The sequence below is a fragment of the Camelus dromedarius genome, chromosome 3 (assembly GCF_036321535.1).
Source record: "Camelus dromedarius isolate mCamDro1 chromosome 3, mCamDro1.pat, whole genome shotgun sequence".
NCBI lineage: Eukaryota > Metazoa > Chordata > Mammalia > Artiodactyla > Camelidae > Camelus > Camelus dromedarius.
Genome location: NC_087438.1, coordinates 40,993,992 through 41,002,517, shown reverse-complemented (window position 1 = coordinate 41,002,517; position 8,526 = coordinate 40,993,992). Strand labels below are relative to the sequence as shown.

At 41.1% G+C, this 8,526-nt stretch overlaps 1 long non-coding RNA gene across 2 annotated transcripts in view; it reads right to left on the bottom strand.

Annotated features, from left to right (window-relative positions):
- Window positions 1-651: 651 nt before the first annotated feature.
- The window catches only part of LOC135319681 (uncharacterized), a 194,722-nt gene continuing 186,847 nt past the window's right edge, over window positions 652-8,526 (bottom strand). For both annotated transcript variants that reach the window (XR_010378492.1, XR_010378491.1), the window contains 2 exons: window positions 5,983-6,196; window positions 652-1,828 (listed from right to left, as the gene is read on the bottom strand). This is a non-coding gene — a long non-coding RNA (uncharacterized LOC135319681). The remainder of the gene's footprint in view (window positions 1,829-5,982; window positions 6,197-8,526) is intronic.

The window sequence follows — 8,526 nt, the reverse complement described above, 5'->3', positions numbered from 1 at the left end:
AGAGGAAGACCAGTAAGCCAGCGAGGCATGAACAAGTTGGACGTTTTAGGGGAGTGGTGCAGATGCTGAAAAATTCTCAGTGGCAGGAATTTGGGTGGGAAGTTGTTTACCATGAGAATTGCAATGTGATCCATAAATGCCCATGACCTATTTTCAGGAGGCTCTACCTTCTTCACATACACTTTATGTGAGTGGAGTGTGTGTGTGTGTGTGTGCGCACATGCACCTGTGCACAGGGTCACTCAAAACTAGGAAGGGGGCTGCATTTTCAAACTTCTTGTGTTTTTAGTGACCCACTGCAGGATGGAGACAGCAGGAATAGAAGTGGGACTCCAAAGTCAGAGGTCATCTTGAGAATTTAAATCTGAAGTATTCACCAAGATCTTTGTAAAAATTTCAGACTCCCCATGGGGTGTGGAATAGTTTAAGTTTTCCACACTGAGGTTTAAGGGTCTCAGGGGTGCCAGCTGACATGTTTCACCAGCCTTCTGATTTTCTACTGTTGCAGTCTTTACCACCATCAAGCTGATGCCCAACTGGGGAGAACGTCTGCCAGCCCCACTTGAATATACATAAGATCATGTAACTAGATCATGCATTGAATTGATATATTCCATATATAGGTTTGACATGTGAAAAATCTCCCTGCATTCTTCTATGTTTCTCTTCTCCATTTACCAGCCCCTCCGGAATACCCCTCCGGTATTCATGTCCAGGGCGACCTCAGAAGCTGCACACTGAACATGGCAGAGTCTCTGTAAGCCCATGCTCCTGGAAGCCTGCATGTTCCAGAGAATTTCAGGTGTAGATGAGAAAATTTCCACAAAGAATAAGAAAGGTAAATACTAAACCGTCACCGATCTGAGACTTACATACTTACAGGAAATAAAAGACACAACCATATAAAAACACTGACAAGCCATGCTTTTGGTTAATAGTGACCCAAGAGCCTTTGGAACTAGAGGGACCCGCTTCTTGACTATCTTATCCCCCAATCCATCAGCTCATTGTAAGTGTACCATTTCCAAAGTTCTGTTCAAGACAATTCAGTAGGTGAGAACTCCTCTCTGATTGGGTTTACAGTTCCAGCTCTGGGAGGAGGTCAGAGTCTCCCCAGCGTCTTCTACAGAGAGCAGTGAGATAAGGAAATGAAGTGGTTCTATGTGCTGCCAGAGTAAACTTCTTGCAGAATTCCGGAGGGCGAAAGGATGGAAGCAATTGTTAGCCATTGTCGTTTCCCCTCATGCAGACATGCTGGGAGTCTTTGCAGGGGGCAGTGAAGTCAGCAAGATTTGCTCAGTCCCAAGACATCTGGACCAGGATAGAGAAATGCCACACCACTCCAGGATGGAGGAAGAGCGGAAGCCACAGTAGCATCTTTAGTACGAAAGCAGTGGCTTCTGGTGGGTCGAAAGCCCCACACAAACTGCAAGGTGAACAACTCAAGAGTGATTTCCTTAGAGTCCAAGGGCACAACAGACTTTGCCTTTTCCATAAAAAGTCTTCATGCCTCTAGAGAAGGGATCCTATTTAATTTTTTCTCTTGATATGTACACCTTGTGGAGAGATCTATGCCATATCCTCTCCTTGTTAAACAAAACACCTTGAAGGAAGCTTGGCAGAATTTGGTTCGAGAACATCTTTTTGGAAGCGGAATTGTGAGTTAAAGTCAAAGGAAAGAAGCAGTGCTCCTCCAAAATTCAGTTCCAGGAAAGCATTTATCTTCATCACTCTCATCTAGACTCTCGGTTTGTGCTTAGGAAAGACAGATGTGTCCTGCAGGTCTCCCTGCCCTCACGTGATGAAGGCAGCAGTGCATCATACCTGGCTTGTGAACAAACAGAGAATATCAGCTTCCATTTCACAAATACATCCATTCACTTGCAGGATTTTTTCCTCTGGCTGAGGGAGCAAAATGCCCATTACAGTGTATTCTCTGTGTCCCCAGGCTTTAATATATCTTGGAGCAGCTCTCCTCAGCATTCCACATTATAAAATCAATCTCTATTTAAGTAAGAGGAGGGTATTTATTTCTTAATTTTTTAATAATGTATTTTGTGATTTGTTATAGCTTCAGTGTTGTATTATTTATTTATTGTGCCTATAGGGTGCACTGCCACTTGGTAATAGAGGAGCTTTGGAAACTTGAGACCTAAGCAGAAATGAGTTCAATAATATTGCTACACTCTAGGACTTTATCCAAAATTAACAAAAGGACAAAAGTGCAAGGCAATGATAACCCATCTGACAACATTTGGGGAGAGTTTGTGAAAGCAACGGTGATGGGGATTTTAAAAGAATGGCAGGTAAGGGAAAGTGACAAATGAATGGATTTTTAAAAATTTCATAAACCTCATGAAACTGGATTTACTATGTTCTTGGGGTGTGTGTGTGTGTGTGTATGTATGTATGTATGTATGTGTGTTTTAATTTAATATTTAACAAGGAAAAAGCTGTCCAATGGCTTGATTGAACTTAGATGTTTCCCCCCATCCTCTTGCAAATTACATAGGCAGGAATGGTGATAAATGTAGCTTGGGACAGAGATGCCCTCACTTTGACTCCAAGGACAATTTGTTGAAAAGAAGGGAGATCTTCAAATAGAAAAAGGGAGATCATTTTGTTTATTTTTATTATTTGTTAAACAGCATAAATTGTGCTTCTTATACTTAATTTTGTCTCCCAAAGTTAAAGCAGTAGGAAGTAAATTCTCTAATGTACATAGACAAGATGTCATAAAAATTGGGAACATTTAGATAAAAATCAGAGTTAAATTGACATGTTTAACTCAGAAGATTTCTATACCTGTAAGACATTACTCAAGCCCTGTTACTAATGATATGATACTAATTAGGACCAATGCTCTCCAACAATGTAGATTTCTTTAATCTCTTGTTAATCCTGATGTGCATTTCAGGAAAATTATATCATGCTGATGACACCATTTGATGATAAGCAATAAATAAGGGCAGCAAAGGACACTTGCCCTTGGTGGAAAGATGCCATCTTTAGTCAGTCAGGCAGTCAGCCGGTCTGTCAACAACATTTATTGAGTGCCTAATGAGAGAGGGTGCCATGAGACAGAGAGGAGACATGGGCTCTGGCCCTGAGGGGCAGCCAGGACAATGATGGAGTCAGAGAAGAAGTGGAGGCATGCCTACGGAGAGCTGGAGAAGCAGCGTCTTCTCAAGGGCCACGCAGAGGATGGACCCCTCACCTTTGTTGAGCCCCTGTGGCCCAGCAGCCTGGGTTGCTCCATGGTCCTTTTTTATCAGTGAGCTCACTGGATACTCAAACAATCCTGTGAGGGAAGCTGGCTTATCTTTTCCAAGTTGTATCACAAGAAATAAAATACTCTGGAATAAACCTAAACAAGGAGGTGAAAGACTTATATGCAGAGAACTATAAAACCCTGATAAGGAAATTAAAGACAATTTAAAGAAATGGAAAGATATCCCAAGCTCTTGGACTGAAAGAATCAGTGTTGTCAAAATGGCCATACTACCCAAAGCAATCTGCAGATTTAATGCAATCCCTACCAAATTACCCAGGACATTTTTCACAGAATTAGAACAAATAATCCTAAAATTTACGTGGAATCACAAAAGACCCAGAATCACCAAAGCAATACTGAAGAAAAAGAATGAAGCTGGAGGAATGATGCTCCTAGACTTCAAACAATACTACAGAGCTACAGTAATCTAAGCAGTGTGGTATGGGCACAAAAACAGACATATGGATCAATGGATCAAGATACTGAATATAGTTCCCTGTGCTATACAGTATGAACTTCTTGTTTATCTGTTTCATATATATTAATTAGTATATGCAAATCTCAAACTCCCAGTTTATCCCTTGCAAGTGGCCAACCCAGCCTCTGGAAGACTGGGAGAACCATCACACTCCCCAGCTCTCCCTCCAGCTCTTCTCTGCTCCGTGCTCCAGGTGGATGGGCTGAACCACTGCCAATCCCCCAGTAATCCTCAGCCTCTCTTGATTCCAGGTTTCATCAAATGCTGCCACTCAGCCTTGAATGCTACTCTCTCCATCATGAGGTCCCACTGCACCCCAGGTCTTAGTGGAGTGCCCTTCCCATGTCCTCCCCAGCTTCCTGCACTCATGCCCCCTGAGCACTTCTTATGGTGTGTAACTCCCTGTCCAGTCACTTGTCTTCCCAACAGACTGCAGACTCCATAAAGACAGGACCATAATGGTTTCGTTGTCGTATCCCCATGTATACCAAGTGTCCAGCATGCAGTAGATGCTAAATGTAATTTTTACTGAATGCATAATAAATAAGCTAAAAATGGAATATTCAGGATTTGCAGCAATGCCTATCCAAGAATAGAGGAATGACCCAGGGCTTCGTTTGTGGGAGTTAGACAAAAGGTGACTCTTTTTTGAAAACAAATCCCACCTCCAAATTAGGGTGCATTGTGTATGAACTGGATTTCAGTCCTCACTGACCCCTCCCTCAGGTGTCCTGTTGCAGTGAACAACCTGCCCATACATGTACCACAGACCTGGAAGGATCTTTATACCAGTAGTTTTCAACTCGCCACATGTTGGAAAAACCTGGTTGTTCTTTGAAAATATCCCTGCCCAAGCCCCACTCTCAGAGATTCAGATTTAACTGATCCTGGGACACTAGTTATTTTTAAAGCCACCCCCTACCCCACCACTCCAGATATTGCAGCCTAGGCTGAGAACTACAGCTTCAGACTTCCCCTCATGAACATCTCAAACTAGCAGATGTGTGATTGCATCCTATACACATGCATCGACATGCCGATGGGTCTCTATTCCAGCTGCAGTGCTAATGCCAACACCAACCACTGGCGCGTCTAGATTCATTGCCAGGAGCCGTTACCTTTCACACCCAACTCCAGGTGTCCAGGTATGCCCCTCAACCTATCCCTCATCAAGAAGAATGCTCAGAGGCAGGCTGAACCACTACCCTGGAACTGCAGCTCAAGATTGTGGGGGCAGGAGTTCCAAAGTGACTCCTGTCCACACCTTGCCGTGCAACCTTGAGGAAGTTCCTCTACAATTCCCTGCTTCAGTTACCTTGGCTATAAAATTAAACTAATGGCATGGATCTACTTGCCAGAAATGTCATAAGATTTAATGAGCAAATAATTGTAAAGTGCTTCATAAATATAAATTGTTGCACAATTGCTAAATAACTTCATTGTGTAAAATTCCATAGACATCTATCCTGTTCCTTTGGGTTTTTTAAAAAAATCACTATTTATTTGATTTATGCACACAAGATAGCATTTGCCTAAAAACCCTTTCTTACATGGGTATTCTCTTTGATTTATTCTCTTTCACTCTGCCAGCACACAGCCTGACACATGTATAAAGGATTTGCAAGAAAAATCACTTAATGCATAACGTTTCCTTTGTTGTGACTGTCTTATCATGAACTGTTATACTTGTCACTTATTCTCAGAATTGTTTGTCTGGTTTTCGTTCAGGCTTATAAATACTCACCTTGGATATGGTTTATAGACAGTGTAGGGAAAACAAATACATATGCTGAAATAGTCAACTTAGATTTATTCTTACTTAAGGAAAAAAAGGCTTAAAGTTTTAATGTGTGCTTGATAAGCTATAATTCAGCCTGAAAGATGCAAGCAGTTTATATTTACTCTCCTGGGTAAGCTTGACATTTACGGTTTCCACTCTTCTCAGTACCTCTTCAGTAGGTTATGTCTTTCCCAGAACTGATCTCAAAGCACAATTTCTAAGAATGCTATTTCCAGAGGAATGGGGATGTTAGCCAACTATGTACTGTAGAGGAGTGGAACATGGGGGACTCAAGAATTTGAGTATTTGTGAAGTACTGTGAATAGACTCAGCTACTACCATATCTAACACTGCTCAGAATGCCAGACCTTTGAAACATGTGTGAAGAAAAAGGTTTGTCCTTGGTGCCTCGAAATCCCTCGACATCAACCTCCATTCCTCGAATATTACCTTTTCTATTCCAGAAGAAAGCCATCCAACCTCATCAGGCAAGGGTATTGGGTGTGCTCTCCAGAGGAGGCCCGAGAGCCTTGTGTGAAAGCAGAAGTATCTCTCACCCCCGGCACCAGAGATGTGGTGCGCTGTGGTCTGTAGGCACAGGACTCGGTTTTTCCTCCCATGCTGAGGTAAGTCACTTCATTTTTCCGAGCCTCAGTTTCTTAATCTGTAAGATGAAGACACAAGTGCCCGATAGGATCATTGTTGAGACAAAGGACATGGCCTTCGTGAGATGTCTAGCACAGGGTCAAGCACACAAAAGGAATTCTTAAAGGTTTGCTGAATCTGAATTGTAAAGTATCCAGGATCATAATCCACGGAAAAGAGCTGTGTTGAAAATGAGAAACAGGGTAGTTCACTGTAAAGGAAAACAACAGGCTTTGGTTTCAGGAGCGCTGTATACCTCTCCCTGCCCCCAGCTGGCTGTGTGACCTTGGGTAAATCCCTTAACTTCTCCCACCCATTGTTCTCCGAGCTGGAGAAAGAAGATCATGGTGTCCATCTCACAGAGTACCAAGATTACTATTGCGTACAATAGCACAAGTGCATCCTTGTAGAAATGGAGGTTTTGATAGGGTTGATGACAATGATTTTCATTGCCTTATTTTTAGGAAATAACTTGTCAGTAGTCTCTCAATCAGTGATGGATTAGAGATTAAAAACAGTGGTATCTTTATAGACCTCAGAAACCTTTTATTGACTACACATTGAAAAGTCTCTCACTAGTTACTTTTCTTCAGTCATAAGATATATGGATCAAATACTTTATACAAGGCTGGTGTTTCTCTCAGCTAAGACATTACGTAGCCACACTGATTAAGGCCCTCCGAGCCACTTGCAAGACATTCCTCTCATAGCATGTTAATAGCTTAAGTTTCCTTCATGATTACTAATTTCATGTGACTTCACGGGATGATTACATATTTATGTATTATTTATTATGCAAATCTAGCATTATACATTATTTAAAGCCATATTAACAGTATGTATTATTTATAATGGAACTGTATTAATATATATTATTTCAAGTAACTTTGGCTAGGTTTTTTTCTTTTCTCCTGTGGATCACGGTCATTGGAAGTTAGTATTCCATTCAAGTATCAATGCAGCTCTCCTTCCAGGGACATTGCCATCAAGTTCCCTATCAGCACAACTTCTGCACAGCCATTGTCTGTGAAATGACTCTTAACATTAAGGGGCAAAGTCTACGGGCTCTCTGACTGACTACAGTCATGGCTAAAATAGTGCCACTCCTTTGAAAAATTGTGACATAGGTGGTTTGCCATTGAGATTCCACTGCCTTTGATAGCAACTTTCATTCACAGAACATCATCTTTCCTATTCTGAAGGAAAACAATCAGATAAATCTGAGAAACTGAGCCATGGTAAAAGTAGGTCTCAGTTAAGAGGTATTTGGCTGCAAGTCACAGAAAGCCTGGGAAAAGGCTTAAATATTAGGACTGTATATTATCTCACTTAACAGGGAGTCTAAAGGTAGATGAGCCCAAGGATGGTTCTGTGGTTCAAAGTAGGGGGCAGCCTGTCTACAGTTCCTGTTCTTTCTTCCTGTGTTTGACAATATTACCCTAAATTGTTGCCACATAAATGCAAACTAGTTGATAGATATTCAAGAATCAAATCCTCTCTCAACCTCTTCTAAGAACAGCATGAAGGAGTAAGAGAAAAAGGACTTTGTCCCAGCTCTAGCTCCATTTTCGGTCTGGGAGAAAATCTTTTCCAGAAATTCCCCAGTAGACTGGGTCACATGCCCACAACTTCACAGACAAACAGTAGTAGAGATTTTTTTTTCACGTACAGAATGAACTGTTGCATCCCCTGAGACCTGGAACATTCAGATGCAAACAAAATCAAGGCTCTGATAGTAAGGAAAAAGGGATAGCAGATGGATGACCATGAATATCTAACATGAGGTGCCAGGAATTTAATGGATCACTCTTTATGATAAAATTTATGTTTGAAAGAGATTTGGGATTTTCAAAAGAACCTAGAAGGAGTTTCAGTTCATTCCCAAGATGGAGTAACAGGTACGAGATTTACTTTCCCATCTGAAAACAAACAAAACAAACAAACAAACAAAAACAACCTGACAAACCAGAGTAAATAAAGGAAGCAATTATTTTCAAGACATTAGACATCAGGGAACAGTGGTTACAGAGAGACAAGAAATAAATGTTATGAGATCCAAAAAATGCTAGAGAAAGACTGACCATGTTATATAGAGATGTGAAAGGTATAAAGAAGATCTAAATAGAACTTCTAAAATGTCTGAGATGAAAATACACCAGATGGGGTTAATGACACTTTAAAGTCCCTGAAGGAGTGAGGGAGATAACAAAAAAAATTTGAATAAATAATGGGCAAAAAGTTTCCAAATCTGATAAACACTTTAAGCCCACAGACATAAGAAGCTCAATAAAACCCAAGTAAAAAAAAAATTAAGAAAACTATTCCAGGGCACATCACAATCAAATTGCT